At 46.2% G+C, this 20,573-nt stretch overlaps 1 protein-coding gene and 1 pseudogene across 5 annotated transcripts in view; one reads left to right on the forward strand and one right to left on the reverse strand.

Annotated features, from left to right (window-relative positions):
* Window positions 1–5,209: 5,209 nt before the first annotated feature.
* LOC101012674 lies at window positions 5,210–6,120 on the reverse strand (annotated as a pseudogene).
* Window positions 6,121–13,526: 7,406 nt separating this feature from the next.
* The window catches only part of DYRK1A (dual specificity tyrosine phosphorylation regulated kinase 1A), a 148,922-nt gene continuing 141,875 nt past the window's right edge, over window positions 13,527–20,573 (forward strand). Inside the window, exon 1 of one of the 5 annotated variants that reach the window (XM_009202256.4) lies at window positions 13,527–13,620. The gene's annotated coding sequence lies outside the window, so the exon portion shown is untranslated. Of the gene's footprint in view, window positions 13,621–14,391; window positions 15,094–20,573 lie in introns of those variants that run through there. The other 4 variants (XM_031665742.1, XM_031665739.1, XM_031665741.1 and 1 more) reach the window with 4 other exon arrangements.

Genomic DNA, 20,573 nt, shown 5'->3' on the forward strand with positions numbered 1-20,573 from the left:
CCTTTAGTCCCAGCTACTTGGGAGGCTGAGGCAGGAGAATCACTTGAACCCGGGAGGCGGAGGTTGCAGTGAGCCGAGATCGTGCCACTGCACTCTAGCCTGGGCAACAGAGCAAGACAGTGTCTCAAAAAAAAAAAAAAAAAAAAAAAAGAGAGAGAGAGAAAAGAAATACATATTTTACATTGAAATAATAATTTTAAAATAGTTTAAATACAACCTATCAAAATGTGTAGGACAGAGCCAGAATAGTGCTTAGATGGAATTTACTGTCTTAATGAATAAACTAGAAGAAAAGTTCAAAGCTATATCTATTTCCATCTGAAAATGCTAGAAAAATGAGACCAAATTTAACCCAAAGAGCAACAATCTTTATACAAACTCTTTCTTCCTCCTGACTCTCTATCAGGCATTCCAGATCTATCACAAACTGGGAGGGTAAGTGACAGAAAAACTTCAGGCCGTTGATCTGGGATTCCCCTAGATGGGGTTCAGGGACCCCTTCCTTCTTACTCCAGAATTTATCACGTTATAGTTTCTTTGACCTATTTGGTCTTCCCTACTGGTCTTGTATGTTTTCAGGACTGGGGTCCAATCTCAACCATCTTTGTATCCCCAGCACCGATCAGAGTAACTGACACAGTGCAGACACTCAACAGTGCATGTGGTATGAATGAACAGCTATACACTTCACTGCAGGTAACCTGTGACTCAATTGTAGAAAGATTTTACAGGTTGTGGGGTTTGAGGGAATGGTGACTGCATCCATGAAGGCACCATCTAAGACAGCCGGTTTTGGGAAAAGGTGATCTCTGGTGTGACAAGTTGAGACCTCTGGCTTTTTGTTCCATTTGTTTTGTTTCTCACTGTCTTGACACCCTTCTTGGAAAAACCTTTAATGTGCACGAGTGGCACATAATACTTGCTTTTCTCTCTCCAAGGCAAATAATGTCAGTCCCTGGTGATCCAGGGATCAGAAACGAGGCTATGCTCTAATAAGGACATCACCCATATGATGGAAGGATTAACTCCTGGCCATCCTATTTCAACATACCCTGGGATTTTACTGGCTTAAGAATACTGCAAAATGGTGAAGCTGGTGTTCCTTCTATACTTATGTCCCTTTTAAAGAGATGTGTCTTTTTCTTGCTGTTGGAGCTGGTAACTATTAGGGACTCCTGATTAATAGCCCAGACGAGCCAGATGTGGTGGGGCACGCCTGTTATCCCAGCACTTTGGGAGGTAGAAGCAGGTGGATCATCTGAAGCCTGGAGTTCAAGACCAGCCCTGCCAATGTGGTGAAACCCTGTCTCCACAAAAAAATACAAAATGTAACTGGACGTGGTGGTGAGCACCTGTGGTCCCAGCTACTTGGCAGGGTGAGATGGGAGGACAGATTGAGCCCAGGAGGTTGAGGCTGCAGCGAGCCATGATCGTGCCACTGCATTCCAGCCTGGGGGACAAAGCTAAATCCTGTCTGAAATAGTAATAATAATAATTTTAAAAAGCCCAGACAAAGTGAGACATACAGCAAATGTCCTTTGTAATACAGAGTAGAAATCAAACCATAGGAAGCAGCTGAGAGAAGGTTTAATGAGATGGAAGCATGCGAGAGTGCTTTTCAAGTACATAGGGAAGTAAAGAAGAAAACAAATATTTGTTGAGTGCCCACTGGGCTCCTGGTACTCTGAGGCTATTTGCTACACATGTTAATTTCTGAAATGAGAAGGAGGAAGAAGCCTATTTTATGATATTCTAAAAATTAAAGTCTCAGGTCATTAGGTAAAAATTACAGGGACACGGGGTCTATTTTTTCTCCTGATTACCAGTAGTTGATTACAGAAAATTTGAAAAACAAGCACAAAGAAGACAAATTATCACCTGTGATTGTACCCTCCAGAGATAAATGTTACAAACATTTATTTTATTATACGCATTTTTTATTATAAAGTTGAAGTCATGCAAAATATACTAACTTATAACTTTCTTTTTGCCATCTAACCGCTGTAATCGTTTTTCTCATGTTGTGAAATATTCTTCATTTTGTGTTCTATTTCCACAAGTCGATGTGCTACATTTTAAAATTGAGGCTCCACCGCTGGACACTTAGGTTGTTTCCAAGGTTTCACTTAGTGATGTTATTGACAGGAGTCATATGACGGTGGAGGCTGGTCTGGGGAAACATACTGGATGAGCAAGTGAGAGAAGAAAACGTGTTTAGCCTGGGAAAGTCACAGCTTTCTTCAAATGTTTGAAGGCTGTCATTTGAAAGAACAGTGAGACTTGGTCTGTGTGGTCTCAAATGGGAAGATTTAGAAACTGGGTGGAAAGCATGGGAAGAAGATCCATTCACAGAATGCAAAGGCAAATTTCCTATAGTGGAGGTAACCAAAGAAGGTCTCTGCAGCTTTAGGAGGCAGTGAGTTACCGGTTAGTGAAGACACTCAAATATAGGCAAAGAAAAATAATAACTTACAGGAATGTAATGGGTTAAAGGTGTTTACAGCAGAACGACCTGAGTGTTTTGAGAACATGAAAGAAGTTATTTATTTATGTATTTATTTGAGATGGAGTCTTGCTCTGTCGCCCAGACTGGAGTGCAGTGGTGTGATCTCGACTCACCGCAACCTCTGCCTCCCAGGTTCAAGTGATTCTCCTGCCTTAGCCTCCTGAGTCGCTGGAATTACAGGTGCCCACCACCACGTCTGGCTAATTTTTGTATTTTTAGTAGAGACAGGTTTCACCATGTTGGCTAGGCTGGTCTCGAATTCCTGGCCTTAAGTGATACACCCGCCTCGGCCTCCCAAAGTGCTGAGATTACCGGCATGAGCCACTGTACCTGGCCTTTTATTTATTTTTGAAAGGGGAAAGGGTCTTGGGAAAGGCTTCAAAAGTTAAAATTTGAATCGAATCAAATCCTCTTATTATTTACATCGGGGCCCAATATTTACACAATGACTTATAGTTCACAAAGGATTAAAGACTTCCCTTAAAGGATGAGGAAACAAATTCAGAGAGGGTAAGTACACTACCCCAGTTCCTATGGTAAGGAGGCAGTTGAGAATTCCCCACGTTCTGTGTCCCAACAACCACTCTTTTTTCCAGTTGCTATTATTGTTATTATCAAGCTCACCAATCCCTTCTAAAACATCCAGACTTGCAAGACATTGTCTGTGCCCTGCTTCATTACAAGAAAATGAAAATGTCTCAAATGACTAATGTGAACAAAATGTCATTGTTGTCAGGTAAGTTTTCCTGCATGGAAATTCCATGCCCTTTCTTTCCCACAGCAGCCATTGGATGATTAGGGTTTATGATATGTAAGCATTGGGCTCCCCCCAACTCTAGCATCTATGTGTGAGTCTATGATGCCTCTGCTTGCCTTCTGCTCAGGGCGGGCCTCCTTCCCTGGAGGTCTGAGAGCCCTGAATGAATGTGCTTCCCACATTAGCCCTATGTCTCAAGATGCCATCCATTCTGTCAACTCAGGACCCCGGCAAGCTGGGCTTCCACCCTCCACTCTACCTGTGCAGCTGCAAAGTTCATAGTCCATGAATGTGTTCCTGTTTCCAGTGTCTCCCCTGAACCCTGCCCTCCACCCCAGTTCTTCTGGGCTAGACAAGCTAGAAGAAAATGTGGAGGTCCCTTTTTGGCTACAGGAGGGGGCTGTCACCACCCTCAGGAAACCAGCTCCCTTCTGCCCCTGCTGGGATGTCTCTTCCCATCCAACCTTTCTAGCAAAAGCGAATCAGGTTTCTGTGACACGACCCATCCATCCAAAAGGCACCCTCATCCAGCACTCCGCTAATGCCACCGCAGCCATCTGTGGGACTGACAGCCCTCCCACCGAACAGCCCTCCCTATCTTCAGGAAGCCGGTGTCCTTGCTGGGAGCGAGAGGAAGGCCGGATACAGATGGCCACCTCTTTCAACTCCAGAGTGAAGTGTACTCCTCTTGCTTTTAACCATTTCCTGGATTTAATTGCTTGCCTACTCCATCCTGCCCTTGCTGTTTTGCAATTCCCTGGTGACTCTGTTCTTGCAAAAACATTCATTTGGTGATCGGTAGATACCAGGCACTGGGCGAAGCACTGAGAATAAAAATTCCCTGGGGGCTAGGTTTGTACTCCTGGAGGGTTTCCATTTCTCCTAGTGCATGGAAGAAGAAACCTACTGTGAAAATACAGAGATAAGTGCCTTGACAAGCAAATGAGGCTTTCCTGGAGATAGCAGAGGAGATAAGAATGGGTTGTGTTCTGGGAGCATAAAGCGGTGGACCCTGAGCAGAGAAGGCCTGAGAGGTCAGATCATGAAGGGATTCAGCACCAAACTAACATGTAAGAATGTTATCCCCAAAACAAAAACTTAAAGTCTTTTAAGCTTTTCAGTGGGCAGTGATGTGATACCCAACTGTAGAGTCCCATGAAGCCTTGAGGAACAGGGTGAAGGACAAAGGAGTCAGGGAGGCTGGTGGGAGGCTTGGACTGTTCATTTTACTCGTTTCTGTTCTGTTTGGATGTTTCAACCATATACTTGATTTTCTTGTCTTGAAAATAAACAGGCCAGGCACAGTGACTCACACCTGTAATCCCAACACTTTGGGAAGCCGAGGTGGGTGGATCACTTGAGGTCAGGAGTTCAAGACCAGTCTGGCCAACATGGTGAAACCTCATCTCTATTAATAATACAAAACTTAGCTGGAGGTAGTGGTGCATGCCTGTAATCCCAGCTACTTGGGAGGCTGAGGCAGAAGAATTGCTGGAACCTGGGAGACGGAGGTTGCAGTGAGCCGAGATCATGCCACTGTTCCAGCCTGGGAGACAGAGCGAGACTCCATCTCAATCAATCAATCAATCAATAAGAAAACAAATGGTCATGGCCAGGTGTGGTGCCTCATGCCTGTAATTTCAACACTTTGGGAGGCTGAGGTGGGAGGACAGCTTGAGCCTAGGAGTTTGAGACCAGCCTGGGCAACATGGGGAGACCCCCATCTCTACCAAAAATTTAAAAAATTAGCTGGGGGTCATGCATGCCTGTGCTCCCAGCTACCTGAGAGGCTGAAGTGGGAGGATTGCTTAAACCCAGGAGTTAGAGGCTGCAGTGAGTTATGATCATACTACTGCACTCCAGCCTGGGTGACAGAGCAAAACCTTGTCTCAATAAAAAAGAAAGAAAAAGAAAATAAACAGTCATTATACGAAAAATAGGATTAGTGGATCCTTTGGTTTTATTCTTTTTTTTTTTTTCAAGTTCACAGAAGCACTTTTTGAGGCAAAGAGAAGTCTTGCCAAAAGGATTACCAGCTCCAAGAAGTTAAAACTCAACTGTTGATGACACTATTTAGACCGTGTAGATTTTGCTTCTCCTTGGTCAGAAAAGGTTATTCAGGTTGAGAAGGGCAAAGCAAACTGGAAGAGACTTCTACTCTACTGATGCTGCTCTTCAGATCCAGCCTAAGCTAGACAAAGCTTCACTGGTCCATCTACAGGTTGCTGTCCTACTGCTGAGGGACCCAGGCCATGTTACATTTGCAAGAAAAATGAGGCAAGAAAAACAGGTGTAGGTCGCTTGGGGATGAGCAGGCACCCACAGCTTCAACACTTTTCATGGAAGGGGTGATCCTCGTGGGAGGCACAGCTCAAGGCGCACACCCTTCCAGTTCCTGTTGTAGCCATTCAAGGTGGTCATATCCTGGATGCTCATTCAAAGTCAAAGACCTCAAAGTTCTCAGCAATGTGTTCCAGTGTCACAGACTTGGGGATCACCACCAAGTTCCTCTGCATGGAGAACCGGATCAGAACCTGGGCTGCAGTTTTATTGTGCTTGGCTGTGATTGCCTCGATCCTGGGATCCTCAGCAGGGAAGGGTCCTCAGGCTTGGCCCAGGGCCTGCTAGGAGAGCCAAGGGGGCTATGGGCAGTCGCCATGCTGCCTCTGGATTGGCAGTACTGGGTTAACTTCTCCTGAGTTAGGTACGGGTGACCCGCTGGCTTACACTTGAAGCCAGGTTTGTTTAAGATCCTTTTGACCTGGAGATGGTTGAAGTTGGAGATGCCAATAGCTTTAATCAGCTCTTTATCCACTAGCTCTTCCATGGCCGCCCCTGTGTCCACAACGTTGGTGTCACTGGGACCATGTTGCCTGACTCATCCAACAGGAAAAATCCCTTCCCGGGCTTAAAGCCGGTGGGACAGTGAACGAGGTGGAGGTCCAGGCAGTCCAGCTTCCGGGCGCTGAGTGTCTTCTGGCAGGTTTCTCTCCCCAGGCCCTTCCCACGGGTCGTGCACCACAGCTTGCGAATGACGCAGAGCTCCTCAAGTTTACCACCTGCTCCCTGAGCTGCTCCTGCATGCCCACCCCCACCAACGCATTCTCGTTCTGGTACACGGGGGTGCAGTCAATGCAGTGATACCCAATGTCGATCGTCACCCTTACAGCCTCGGTCACCTGGCCTGGAGGGGGCTTCCAGGTGTCTAGCCCCAGGATGGGCATCTTGGCGCCGTCGTTGCCCAGGTTGGCTGACCATGGCCACTGCGCTTCCCAGACCCCCTCCCGAAACCATCTGTCTTCTTCTTTATGCTTTTTATGTTATCTATTTAAAAAGGAAATATAAAAATGGATTTTTGCTTTTAAAAGTTTGGAAGCAAATCAGGAGATGGGAGTGAACAGGTATGTTTGCTGTCCTTCATAAATGGATGTTTTGCTATCTGTCCCTAACCTTATGCTGCAAAGACTGCATTTGGGACATAGAAGTTAATAGACTCAGCCACGCGGAGGTCCTGTCTAGACCTCTGCTAAATGAGAATGGCCAAATCTGTAGTTTCTCAAACTGGGTGTTACCTGAGTGAGCTGGCAACTGTGCAAGGACACTTTGGTTTGAGAAATACTGCTGTAATAGCGTTAGCTAGCTACATGGTAATCACTAACATTAATGTATCTCTTCAGTGGAACTTTCTTTTTCTAGCTTAGCTGACTACAACAATCTTTCCTTTGGTACCGGGGAAATTCCATCCACCTTACGTTGAGGGAAAAAAAAAAAAAAAAACAAACATTTCCCACTTCTATACAAATCACTGAACTGTGTCCCCTAAAGTTCTGTGGTAGGTGGAATAGAATGCAGGAAAATAGAGAAAAAAAAAATAGCAGAAGCTCATCATTCATTTATAAATACAAAACAGGTGAGACGCAGTGGCTCACACCTGTAATCCCAGCACTTCAGGGGGCTAAGATGGGGGCATCACTTAAGGCCAGGAGTTTGAGATCACCCTGGGCAACATATCCAGATCCTGTCTCTACAAAAAAATTTTTTTTAATAAAAAAAATCAGCTGGACATGGTGAGGCATACCTGTAGTCCTAGGTACTTGGGAGCCTGAGGTGGAAGGATTGCTTGAGCCCAGGACGTCGAGGCTTCAGTAAGCCATGATTGTGCTACAGTATTCCAGCTTGGGCAACAGAGTTAAGATCTTGTCTCAAAAAAGTCAAAAACCAAAAACCAACCAAACAACAACAACAAAAAATCACCTCCAATCCTAACCAAACCAAACCAAATCAAACAGTATTTATAATATGCCAGATATGGTGCTTGTGATACAAAGATGAAAATACAGGAGCCTTGCCCTAAAAGCACTTCTAGTTTAGAAACAGACATGGAAATACAATATAACAAAATAGTACTAATGCTATAATAGTTATAAACATATTTTGCATTGAATTGAAACAAAAATAGGAAAAATGTTGAAAATGGTAGCAGTAAGTGTGCAGATCAATAAATACTATAGAAATATTAAAAGATGTTCACTACATACTTAGATTAAAAAGCCAAGAAAATAAGCCAAAACTCTCAAGAACTGTTGAGCTAATGAGCCAATGCGGAAGCTATTATATACATATGAATCAATACATAAAAGTGGATTTCTTTTCAAGTCTTGCCAAAATGTTGCAAAATACGATTTTTTTTTTTTTTTTTTTTTTTTTTTTGAGACGGAGTCTCACTTTGTTGCCCAGGCTGGAGTGCAGTGGCACCATCCATGTTGGTTCACTGCAACTTCTGCCTCCTGGGTTCAAGCAATTCTCTTGCCTCAGCCTCTAGAGTAGCTGGGACTACAGGCACCTACCACGACACCTGGCTAATTTTTGTATTTTTAGTAGAGACAGGGTTTCATCATGTTGGCCAGGCTGGTCTCAAACTCCTGACCTCAAGCAATCAGGCCACCTCGGCCTCCGAAAGTGCTGGGATTACAGGCGTGAACCACGCCCAGCCGCAAAATAAGATTTCAAGATTTTCTGAAACTGTGGAATACACACTTTAATAACTACATATTTACTATTTAAGCTTTATCTTAATGTCACAAGGAAAGAAAATGTTAATGGCAATTCATAAAGTAATATTGGTAAACATGCTTACATGATAAGGAAGGCAATGAATATTGTCTTCTCTCTCTCTCTCTTTTTTAATGGCACCATGAGAACCACATCTTGACATAAACAACTTTGTAACCTTAAGATTCTGGGAGAGAGTCCCTGGTTGCAGGTGCCTGGTTAAGAGAAGGAAGGAGTCCAGGCACCGTGGCTCATGCCTGTAATACCCGCACTTTGGGAGGCCGAGGTGGGTGGATCACCTGAGGTCAGGAGTTTCAGACCAGCCTTGCCAACATGGTGAAACCCCGTTTTTATAAAAATGCAAAACTAGCCAGGCGTAGTGGCACATGCTTGTAACCGCAGCTACTTGGGAGGCTGAGGCAGGAGAATCACTTGAACCTAGGAGGTGGAGGTTGCAATGAGCCTAGATCGCACCACTGCAGTCCAGCCTGGGCAAAAAGAGCAAAACTCTGTCTCAAAAAAAAAAAAAAAAAAGAAGGGGAAGGACAGTGACAGCAAGAAAGGAGTCGGGCTAGCCCTACTTGGGAGATGGCTAGGAGAATGAAGATGGCCACAGATACACTGACTGGGGTGACATACATGTATCAATCTAACAGCAGCCCATGGCCTTCCATTTTTCTTTTTTTTTTCTTCCTGTTTCTTTTTGCAGTACAATCTCAAAAAAGAAAAAATTGAAAAAAAAAAAAAAGGCTGGGCGCGATGGCACATGCCTGTAATCCCAGCAGTTTGGGAGACTGAGGCAGGCAGATCTTGAGGTCAAGAGATCGAGACCATCCTGGCCAACATGGTGAAACCCCATCTCTACTAAAAATACAACAATTAGCCGGGCATGGTGGTGTGCGCCTGTAATCCCAGCTACTCGGGAGGCTGAGGCGGGAGAATCGCTTGAACCTGGGAGGCCGAGGTTGCAGAGAGCCGAGATCGCGCCACTGCACTCCAGCCTGGGCCACAGAGTCAAGAAAAAAAAAAAAAATTAAAATTAAAAAAACTTCACAAACCAAAAACCAAAACCTCCAAACACTTCTCTCTGCCTTCCCAAACAGGCATCAGATAGATATACATAGGCAGGGCACAAATACACAACAAACATATTTTTTAAAAGTCACAAAATGTCCAAATAAATGCAAATAAAAATAAGAAGGTGTGGCAGGGTGTAGGAGAAAGCCATTGTCTCATATTACTTTTAGGAGTGCAAATTGTTGGAATTACTTCTGAGGAATATTTTGGTAACACGAATCAAAAGCTTTTTAAGGACGCATACTTTTATCTGAAGGAAATAACTGGACAGGTGTGTAAAATGGATGTAGGCCATGTTTATGCAACTTTATCTGTAGCAACAACAACAAAAAGGAAAAACTTCCTTAAAAAACAGAGGAGCAGTTAAACAAATTATGGCCTATTCAACTGATGGAATACTAGTAGCTGTTAAAATGATTATCTAAATTTCAGTTGATTAACACTAAAATGTGCTCATAGCATAATCGTAAGTAAAAACGGCACAAAACGTATCTGCAGTGTTGTATGTAGGTGAGTGTGCTCATGTCTCCCTAAGAAAGTCTGGAAGGACATATGCTAATATGAAAATACCAATACTTTTTTTTTTTTCTTTCTGGGTGATATCTATGAGTAATCATTACCTCTTCATTGTTTTCCATATTGTAAAATAGTCTGTAATGACTGTACGTGACTGCTACATTTTGCTTTTGGACCTTAGGTGCAAATAATTAAGAATTAACTCCTTGGCCAAGCGTGGTGGCTCATACCCGTTATGCCAGCACTTTGGGAGGCTGAGGTGGGAGGATGGCTTGAGTCTAGGAATTTGAAACCAGCCTGGGCAACATAGCAAAACCTCATCTCTACAAAAAAATACGAAAAGTTACCCAGGTGTGGTGGCATGTGCTTATAGTCCTGGCTACTCGGGAGGCTGAGGTGGGGAGGATTGCTTGAGCCTGGGAGGTGGAGGCTGCAGTGAACTGTAATCATGCCACTGCACTCCAGCCTGGGCAATGGAGTGAGACCCTATCTCCAAAAACAACAACAACAACAACAACAAAAAAACAAAGAACAAACAATAAAGTTTGTACAAGGGCAGCAAGTGAAGACCTTTACCCAGAAGTCTGTAAGAACAGTAGGGGGATGTCAGATGCCAGGCCATGCCGCTGTCCAGGAACCAAATGCAAATTGTTCACCTTCTCACTTGGCATGAGGGGCAGTGATAGGAATATTGGTTAGTTTGTTTGTCCTTGGAATATTTATTTGGGTTATAACTCTCAGCAAGATTCCAACTACTGGACTTACAGGCTTCGAATAGTGCATCACCAAGAGTGGTCACTAACGAATGTGAAACCAACCAAAAGAAATCACCATCTTGGCATGCATCTGTGTGTTAGTTTCCTTTAGTGCCACTATAAAGTACCAACAACTAGGTGGCTTAAACAACAGAAATGTATTGTCTTGTAGTTCTGGAGGTCAGAAATCCAAAATCAAGGTGTTGGCAGGGTTGGTTTCCTCTCATGGCCGTAAGACAGAATCTGTTCCATGCTTCTTTGTCAGCTTCTGGTAGCCTCAGGTGCGCGGTGGTTTGTAGATGGCCACCTTCTCCTGGTGTCTTCACGTTGTCTTCGTATGTGTTTGTCTCCGTCCAAATTTCTCCTTTTTTTTTGGAGACGGAGTCTTGCTCTGTCGCCCGGGCTGGAGTGCAGTGGCCGGATCTCAGCTCACTGCAAGCTCCGCCTCCCAGGTTCATGCCATTCTCCTGCCTCAGCCTCCAAGTAGCTGGGACTACAGGCGCCCGCCACCTCACCCGGCTAGTTTTTTGTATTTTTTTAGTAGAGACGGAGTTTCACCATGTTAGCCCGGATGGTCTCGATCTCCTGACCTTGTGATCCGCCCATCTCGGCCTCCCAAAGTGCTGGGATTACAGGCTTGAGCCACTGCACCCGGCCCAAATTTCTCCTTTTCATAAGGACAGCAGTCATTTTGGATTAGGGTTCACTCTAGAGACCCAAATCGACATCCTCTGTGAAGACTCTACCTCCACGTAATCTTGAATCATCTTGGTGTGTTGGAAAGAACATGGGCTTTGTAATTATACCTGTGTTTGAATCCTGGCTTCACCACTTACTGGTGAGTGGTGACTGCCTTGAGAAAAGTCATGTAATTATTCAGGACTTGTTTTCTCATCCCTATAGTGGGGATGCAATGTTGCTGTGAGGATTAGAGATACTCTAGAACGTGCTGGATAAGTGGAGGCTGTTACCACCTATAAGCTGAGGGCCTTTGCTTTTCAAGGTGAAAAGTCTATGAATAAATACACCTGTAAGAGAATCTAATGGGGAGATTCTTGGATGACAGGGATTTCATCTGTGAACCAGGTCAGCTGGCATCTGTACCAGAGTCCTTCCGGCCTACATGTGGTCACTTATTTGGAGTCAGCTGTAATTTACAGTTTACGTTTTTAGGCGAAGCCTGTGTAAAACCATTTTATAGCATTCCAACCTGGATATGACATTCACTGACCAATGTTGTCCAAGGCTGTCACACTGGGGAAAAAGGGGGTGCAGATTTCTAGATACGAAGACCAGCGATGCCTTCTATTCCCACACGTTTATAATCTCAAGATTCTGCCCTACTCCGATGATCTTCTGGGTTGATTTGAACTGAAGACAAGGACACATATCTTGAGACACTGTCATATTCTGTTCCGGTTACCTAAGAAGATTAACTACGCAAGTTTCTTCCATTACCAGGAATAAAACTTTGAGTCAAATTTAATTTAGTACTAAAGGTTGCAAATGCTGACGTGCTCTGATAGAAGCGAAAGCTTGGTCAACGGGGTGGGATGGGGTGGGGGCAGGAAGGAGAGACCCGGGAGCAGAGAGGAAGGAGTTGGTTGTATAGGTGGAAGTTTGAGCTTGGGAGGAACCAGGTAGCGACCTCTCCTCTGAATAAGGGGCGCTCTGGGCCACTTCCTCTTTCTTCAAAACAATTAAGTTGACCGTGGACTTTAATCACATTAGCAGGGCAATTTTGAAACAATAATCCGAAAGAACTTTTGCCCGTTACGGCAACTTTTTTTTTATATTATGGAGATCAGTCTGAAAGCAAGCTATTTGCCCGATTACTTTTTGACCAATTTATTTTCGGTTTAGTCAGGTTTCTTTCCAAGTCTGTGCTAATCTGAATGGCTACCTTAGTAATTACTTTTTGACCAATTTATTTTCGGTTTAGTCGGATTTCTTTCAAAGTCTGTGCTAATCTGAATGGTTACCTTAGTATATCAATGTCCTAGTAACTGTAGCAAGGACATTTTTGCTGGAAATCATTTAAAGCAGGTGTCTTTGAGTCATGTAGCATACACAGCGGTATTTACTGCTAGTTTTTTACACCTAATATTGTTTATAAAATTTTATCTGTTGCTACTATATTTGTGAGGTTTATGAAAAAAATTGGTTATGAACACTATCACAAGGAGGCAAAATCAAGCTTAGAAATCAATTAGTGACTCTGCTGTAAAATAGTACACACACACACTTTTTTGAGCTATACATTTATTAAATGCCATTAGAGCTGGTACAAAATACAATTTTTAGCTGGTGGCTCTATGCCGGTTACAACGCAGCCAGCATGGCATACTTGGGTTTTCAAGCCTCAGGAGCTCACCCAGCAATACATAGGCAGGCAGAAAGGGTAGACAGAATAAAAATCAGCGAAAGCCAGGATATTAATAAAGAGTTTTGATGGTTAAGGACAAGTAGGCAAATTAAGACGCTGGAAACCGAGGAGCTGCACAGAAAAGAAAACCAGGGAGCTGGACGACAAGGACACAGTAACAGCACAAGGGGATTTATCTAAGGGGCATTCCGATGGAGCAGGCAGGCTGCGCCCAGAAAGGTGGGGAGGGGTTGGAAGCAGATGGGCAGGGACGGGCGAGCGTGCACAGCCTGAAAAAGTTTTCATGATGGCTCCAGCCTAATTTCCCAACGCTGGTCTCGGGCGCCACAAAACCCGAGCGGCCCGACCGGAGCCGGGTGCCAGCCTCAGGGCCGCCGGGGCCCGGCGCAGCGTCCGGAATTCCTGCGATGTCTGGGGCCCGGCGGCGGCTCCTCCCCGCCCCCACCGCGGCCTCCGCCGGCATTTTCCGGCGAGGAGGCCCGCGAGCCCTTCGAAGAACCGGCTCCACGCGCGGCCGGCCGCGGCCGGCGCGCTTCCCGGGGAGAAAGGCGAGCGCGGCGTCCGGACCGCGGTGAGAGCCCTCCAGGCCCGGGCAAGTGCGGGTGGGCTCCGGCCCCTGCCCGAAGGCCGCGGCGCCCCGACCTCTGCCTCGGCCTCCGCCCCCGCCCGGGGCAGCTCCTCCTCCTCCCTCCCCGGCGCGGGCGTGGGCCGCGGGCGCCAACGGAAGCGCGGGGCGCTGGGCTGCGGGGCGGCGGCGCGCGGGAGGCCGCGCGCGCCCCCGGGCCGCACGGCGCGGGCGGGCGCGGGCGCGGGCGGGCGGGGCGAGGCGGCCGGGAGGCGGCGGGCGCTCGCGCACAGGCCTGGCCGCCGCCTCGCCCCCCCTTCCCCAGTCCCTACCCTCTCTCGGCCTAGCCGTCCCCCTCCTCTCCCCTCCCCCGGGCGAATCACGCGCCCTCCTCTGACACTCGTAGCGGGCCCGAGCTCCGAATTTATCCTTCACGTGACCTGAGGGGGTTGGGTGGTTGGCTGGGGACGGAGGGGGAGACGGAAAGGAGGGAACGGAATCTGCCGTTACCTGAGCAACAGGCCCCGCCCGCCGGATCGGGGCCGGGGGGCGGGAGGAGGACGTCAGCACGTCAGCCGGGGTTTTGCGTTTTGATTGACAGTTGCTATAGCGACCGGGTCGGTCCGTCGCCATTTTGTTGGTTGGTTTTTTTTTAAACCCTTTCGCTTCCCGCCCGAATAATAATAAAAAGCCCCATTGGAGTGAGGCGGGGGTGGCGGCGGCAACCGCGGCGGGGGTATCCGGGGAGACTGCTGCCGTCGCTGCTGCTGATCGCGGCCCAGGTCGGGCTCAGGGAGCGGACACCCCGAGCGGGGGGTGCGGGCGCCGCCGCCGCCGCTTCTGCTGCTGCTGTTCCTGCTGCTGCTGTTGGTGCCGCTGCCGCCGCCGGCGAGCGGGCGGGACCGGTGTGAGTGCGAGTGTGTGCGAGGGAGCGTGTGCGAGGGCGAGTGTGCGCGCGAGTGTGCGGGTGTGTGCGAGTGTCTGTCTGTCTGTCTGTGCGGGGACTCGGGGGCGGGCGGTTCGGGCTCTCCTGGCGGAGGAGCCGCCGCCGCCGCCGCCCGGGCCCCGGCGCTTCTCGCTGCGCAGGTTCGGAGCGCGCGCCATTTTGTGAGATTTACAAAATCCTCCTCGGGAAGAAGCCGCCGGCAGCAGCCGCCGCTCGGCGCCCGGCCTCGCCGCCGCCGCCCTCTGTGCCGGGCCGGGCCGCGCGGCCCCGCCGCCGGGAATCGGGGCCCGGGGACTGCGGTATTTGCCGGGGAGGGGGCTGTCGCCTCCCCGGCCCCGGGCGCCGCTGGAACCGCGAGCCGAGGAGAGACTGAGCAGGCTGCGGCGCGGCCAGGAGCCGGAGCGCCAGGGGCGGAGAGAGGCGGCCGGGGCGGCGCTGGCTGCGGAGGCCGCGGCGGGAGCGGGAGCGCGGCGCGGGAGCCCGAGGCTGAGACTCACCGGAGGAAGCGGCGCGAGCGCCCCGCCATCGTCCCGGTGAGTGTCCCGCCCGGCCGCGGCCCCGCCCGGCCCGGCGCTCGGCTACCCCGGCGGCCCGCAGCCGGGCCCGAGCCGAGGCCGGCCGGGCGGAGGGAGGGACCTGCCATTTTAGGAGGAGGCGCCGCGGGCCCTGGGCCGGCCGCCGGGGGAGGGAGCCTCAGGCCCGGTCCCAAAGGAGCGGCGGGCGCGAGCGGAGGGAAAGTTGCGGAGGGTGGGAGCGGGGGCCGCGGCCTCCCGGGAGCCGGGGCCTGGGGGGCCGTAGACAGCGCCAGACCTTCACTGGCCGCCCGAGCGAAGGGGTGGAGGTTGTCTTCCTCCTCCTCTTCCTCCTCATCTTCTTCCCCCAGCTCCTCCCTCGTCCCTCCTCTCGGTCCCCACCAGTGTGGGATCCGCCGGGGTGCCTCGCAAGGACAATGCACGGGTTAAGAAAATGGGGCCGGCTGGGCGAGGACGGCGGGGCCGGGCCGGGCGCCGGGGAAGGTCGGGAGCCGCTGCCTCGGCGGCCCTGGGGGTCCGCGCCTGAGCGAGGGGCACTCACTGGTCTCCGATGTCGGGCGGGGAGCGCGAGTGTCCCCGGCGGCTCGGGGTGGAGGGATGACCTGCCCGGCAGCCGGGGGAGTTGGTGGCTGAGGAGAGGTGAATTAGAATGGATACCTGTGTATCGCCACAAAACTTCACGAGTCTATTTATAGGCACAAACCCACTCTCGCTTCGGAGCCACTGAAGCTGCTGAGCAGTTCAGCTCTTGGCGAAAGGCTCCTCCCTAATCTGAAATAGTTAAAAATGGTAAAATTAGTGAGTCAGTGACTTCGGTTCCTTGCCTGTGCCTTTAGCCCAACCCTAGGTGACACGAATCCCGTAATCTAGGCGCAGCGCAGGAATGCCAGCACCATTTGGTTCTTGAATTCCGCCCAAATTGTCAGAAAATACGCCTTAGAATATGGTTTTCACAAGTGCCAGGCGCTGATCTCAGGGTTTTCCGTGGAGCGACCAGCTTGCCCAGCCGGTAGGAACTGTTCCCATTTTACAGATGAGGAGACTGAGCCTGGAGAAGGGGCACTGACTGGTCTGAGGTAATACAGCTGGGACTCCAGGAGCCGGGAAGCTGTAGCCAGTCTGGACTTGTGAATCACTAGGGTGTAACTTATTATTATAAATACTGGCAAATTTTGGAGTGATTCGTGTGTAATGACTCAGGGTTCTAACCTAGAGATTGTGTCCCCGTATGGTTTTTAGCATGGAATTAATAACCTTTGTGGCTTGCCGAGGCCGAAAGGTAAGGTAATGGTAATGAGCCCTCTTAATGAAACTTTTCCGTCCTTTTTTTCCCCCCAAGAAAACTATGTAGTCAATTTTTGAGTGAAAGGAATTAAAAAATACTCCTTGGTGTGTTTTGTACTTCAAACTTAATTTTGATTAAAATCATCTTCTGAGTATTGATGAGTCATAAGAAAGTTTTGTGTGAAGTTATTTTTAGTTATTTTATTTTTTGCTTAAGAGCCTCTGTGACCCCTTTATACTTTGTGTCCAAAGTTAATATATTTAGCATTTTGATTTTGAGGTGTTTTAATAATTCAGTGGAATTACCTTTAGTTTTTGTTTTCTTAAATTTCTCATATCTTGATCAGTTACTTTAGGAGAATATGGTTTTCAAGTAGACTTTTAAAAATGTGAGACTAGAACTAAAGTTTCATGTGCCAAGGTTTTAAACTGCAGAAGATCATTTCAAAGCAACTGGTTATGAAAAAAGCTTACTTGATTGTAGTTAAGATTTTTTACGTATACTTCAAGTATCCCAGTACTTTTGGAGGATTTTCCCTGGTATAGCAGTGGTGTTTATGGTAGCTGTCCAAATTTATTTAAGACTTCAAACCATGCTAGAAAGTTAAGGACTCCTGTCAATGTCTACACCTAGTTCTCTTGTAAGACTAGTTGTAAACATTTCATTTTTACCTCAAGACCTCAGAGATCATTAAAGGAGGAAGGATCACCCCTTGTGTTTGCACCACGAAGGCACACTCCTTTTTACCTGGTGGGTGTTGAAGAAAGGTTTGAAGGAATAGACTTGAATGAATGGTAATTATTGGTAGGGATGAGAAATGGACCAGATGACCTAGTGAGATCTTTTGTTATTGTCAGGAATTTGAGATCTAAGTGTAGGATCATCTGTTAAACCTTTTAACGATATTTTGGTGGAACCTATTAGAAACTTAACGCATTGTTGTGTACAAGAGATTTAAAAATAAGTCCAGTTTTTTAGAGGCACTAACATTTAAGATAATGTAAAACATTCCATATTAGTGCAATATCTTGTTAGGGAATGTGGACAGTAAAAACGGCCATTTGTTAAAAGTTTTTTTCCCCTCTAAAATATTGTCTGATGTTTGCTCCTCGGTGTTATTTATGGAGAGTTACTATTATGGAGAGTTACTGTTTATGACTTAAAGATATGGAGGTGGAGAGGCCTAGGTAACTGCAACAAAGTATTTAAGTAATTTACTTTAGGTTTTTAGAGTGCTATGAATGTTTATCTGCAAAAGGAAAATTCAAGATACCTTGTTATAAACATGGTATACAGTGACGTTTGGCATGCATTTTGTTTTGTAACTACACAAAGTGTTAATTTGGATTGAATCTTGGTTTTCACTTGAAAACCTTTTTTTTTTTAAAGAAATAGCTTAGAAATTTAGACTGCCTGGGGTGTTTTCGTGTGTCTGTTTATGGTTGACAGGTATCTAGTTACCAGAAGAAAATGTGGATAGAATTAACTGTACTATAGGCGAGAAGGGAATTGCCTTATATATGCCACTAAACACAAGATTAGAATAAGAGTGGACTTCACTTGTGACTTTCTTGGTATTTGTGATTAGGTGTGTGCCAGTTTGTCTTTGCTTTGGCATTAACTTTCCTCGTATTTCAGAGGGCTTTCACATTTCCTATACACATACAGGAAACAGTTTCACCCCTCTCCAAGAAAAAACTTACCTAAACCCAGCAAAACCCAAAAACTTCCAGAAAGTCTTTATCAAGAACTTAGTTCCTCATCTGCAAAATTGTATTAATCTTATTTTGTAGTAATCATAAGCAGTTATTTAACTGAACTAAGAATCTTTACTTTCTGTTGAGTGTTTTGGTGATTTTACTTCCATATATGTTCGTCTATTTTCTATTTTAAGTAAAGATGTTACTTGAAACTATTAGTTATGTTTCCTGAAACTTGATACTAACAGTTTGCCCTGTGAAAGTGAATTACATGACCAGTATAATAGCATCTTATGTATATATAGTGGTTTCGCCTTTTAAAATACTTTTTACCAGATGGTATCTTGACTGTTGGGCAATTTTCTGATGGCTAGAGAAGTGGTAATTTATAACCCAAAGCTTGTTCAACTTTGGATTAAAAAGTTTGGAGAGTTAAAATTTGTGTTTAATTACTTCGAAAAATCAGCAAATTATGCTCCCAAATGAAGATAGCTTTTTGAAATCTTGCTTTATGTCAGTGCTACAGTGTTAAGCTAGAGTTGTAAAGTTTACCATAGAGTGAAAGTGAAATGTAGACCTCATGTGACTAAAATAATAATTGAAGGTTCATACTGGGTAATTGAAGACAGATTTTATTTCTTAATGTTCTGGCTACAAGCAGCCTTAGTTTGATTTTTTTTTTTTTTGTATATGAAAACAAAATGATTTGGAAATATTGCATTGTATAAGCCAGCTAGGTGTTTAAAAAGTTAAGCTTTTGCTTTGGAATCCTACTACCAGAGTACTAAAACGAGTGAGAATTGTTTATTGGAGATAATACCCTCTATTGAACACCTGAAGTGGTGTGGTTTCTCCTGGGCATATGTTTTGCTAATGCAGAACCATTTTGGTGTCTTGGCAATTGTTTTTTCTAACAGAGCTATGTATCTTTCCTTCTCTTCTAGAAAGAGATATTTAAAAGTTTGTATTACTGTTAAAACTTAAGTTTTGACAAGTTACATACTTTTTTTTTTGGTTTGGGGCAGATGCTCATATCTGATATACAGTGAGTAATAGCTTAAAATGTGTCTTTGTTGTCAGTGAATATCCTTGTTTTATCTCCCCATGTTAGAAAAGTTTGTTTTAATTGATTTTTTGGGGGTGGGGGGAGCCCAGTGAACTGGCTTATCATGGAGTGAAACTGGCTTTCAGCATCAGCTCTATTTTAAATAACATCCCTGTTCATTAAATAACTCCCTAATTTTTCTGAGTGTATAAAATTTCCAATGACAAGATTTGATTTTTTAATTTTTAAAAAAGCGTTCACAAAAAGCTTTTCTGTATTATCTGTATTATTTGATACTATAGAGCCATTTTGGCATCTTGGCAGTTGGTTCTTCTACCAGAGCTATGCGTCTTTTGGGTTTTTCACAAAAGCTTTTGCATGTGCATAAAGTGTTACGGACATGTGTGGTTAAGGCTTGCATCTTGGCATCCATGTATTTGGGTAAAAAGATGCTGGAGGCCAGTCATGGTGGCTCATGCCTGTAATCTCAGCACTTTGGGAGGCCGGGGTGGGCGGATCACTTGAGGCCAGGAGTTCGAGACCAGCCTGGGCAACGTGGTGAAACCCTGTCTCAAAAAAAAAGCCAGGCGTGTTAGTGCGGCCTGTAGTCCAGGAGGCTGAGGTGGGAGGATCACTTGAGCCTGGGAGGTGGGGGTTGCCGTAAGCTGAGATTGTGCCACTGCACTCCAGCCTAGGTGACAGAGCGGGCACTGTCTCAAAAAACAAAACAAAACAAAAAAAACTTGTGACATCTATCTGTCTGCTCGCTATCCAGTTACAGACAGCAGTTGAGGCAGCTTGATACTGTGGAAAGATCCCCTGCCCATGAAACCGTGAACAGAGGCTCCAGAGTCTGGCTGATCTGATTCTCAATAGGTTCTGTTGACTGTGTGACTTTAGGCACAGTGATTTCACCAAACATCAGTTTCCTCATCTGTAAAATGAGGTTGATAGTAATTAGCATAGGAATCTTGTGAAAATTGAGAATTGAGATAATGCATGTACATTTCTTCATGGATTTCTCTCTCCTCCTTTTCGTCTCATCTTTTCATACTCATTCTGTGATTCTGGTATAAATATTTTCTTCTGAGAGGCCTTCCCTAAACCCCAGTCCAGGTAAGCTTCCTTAGCCATGCATTCTTTTTGTGGCCAAGCAGGACCATTTGTTTTTCTTTTGCAACCGTTACTGCAAGTATAATTATTTATATATGTCCTTATATATAATTGTTCATTTAATTTCAGCTTCTCCCTCTCCATTACATTTTAAAGTTCATTTGGACAGGAATAAGTCTTTCCTGATCATGGCTGTAACTCCAGTGCCTGGCACTTAGGGAGTTTAGATTCGTGGAGTGACAGAACGTGGAGCCTGTATGCTGAATACTTTCTGACGACCACTCCTTAGCCCTGTCATCTTGGGCAAAACAGCTTCTCCTCGCTTCAGTATCCTGTA

This window comes from Papio anubis, chromosome 4 (assembly GCF_008728515.1).
Source record: "Papio anubis isolate 15944 chromosome 4, Panubis1.0, whole genome shotgun sequence".
Taxonomy (NCBI): Eukaryota; Metazoa; Chordata; class Mammalia; order Primates; family Cercopithecidae; genus Papio; species Papio anubis.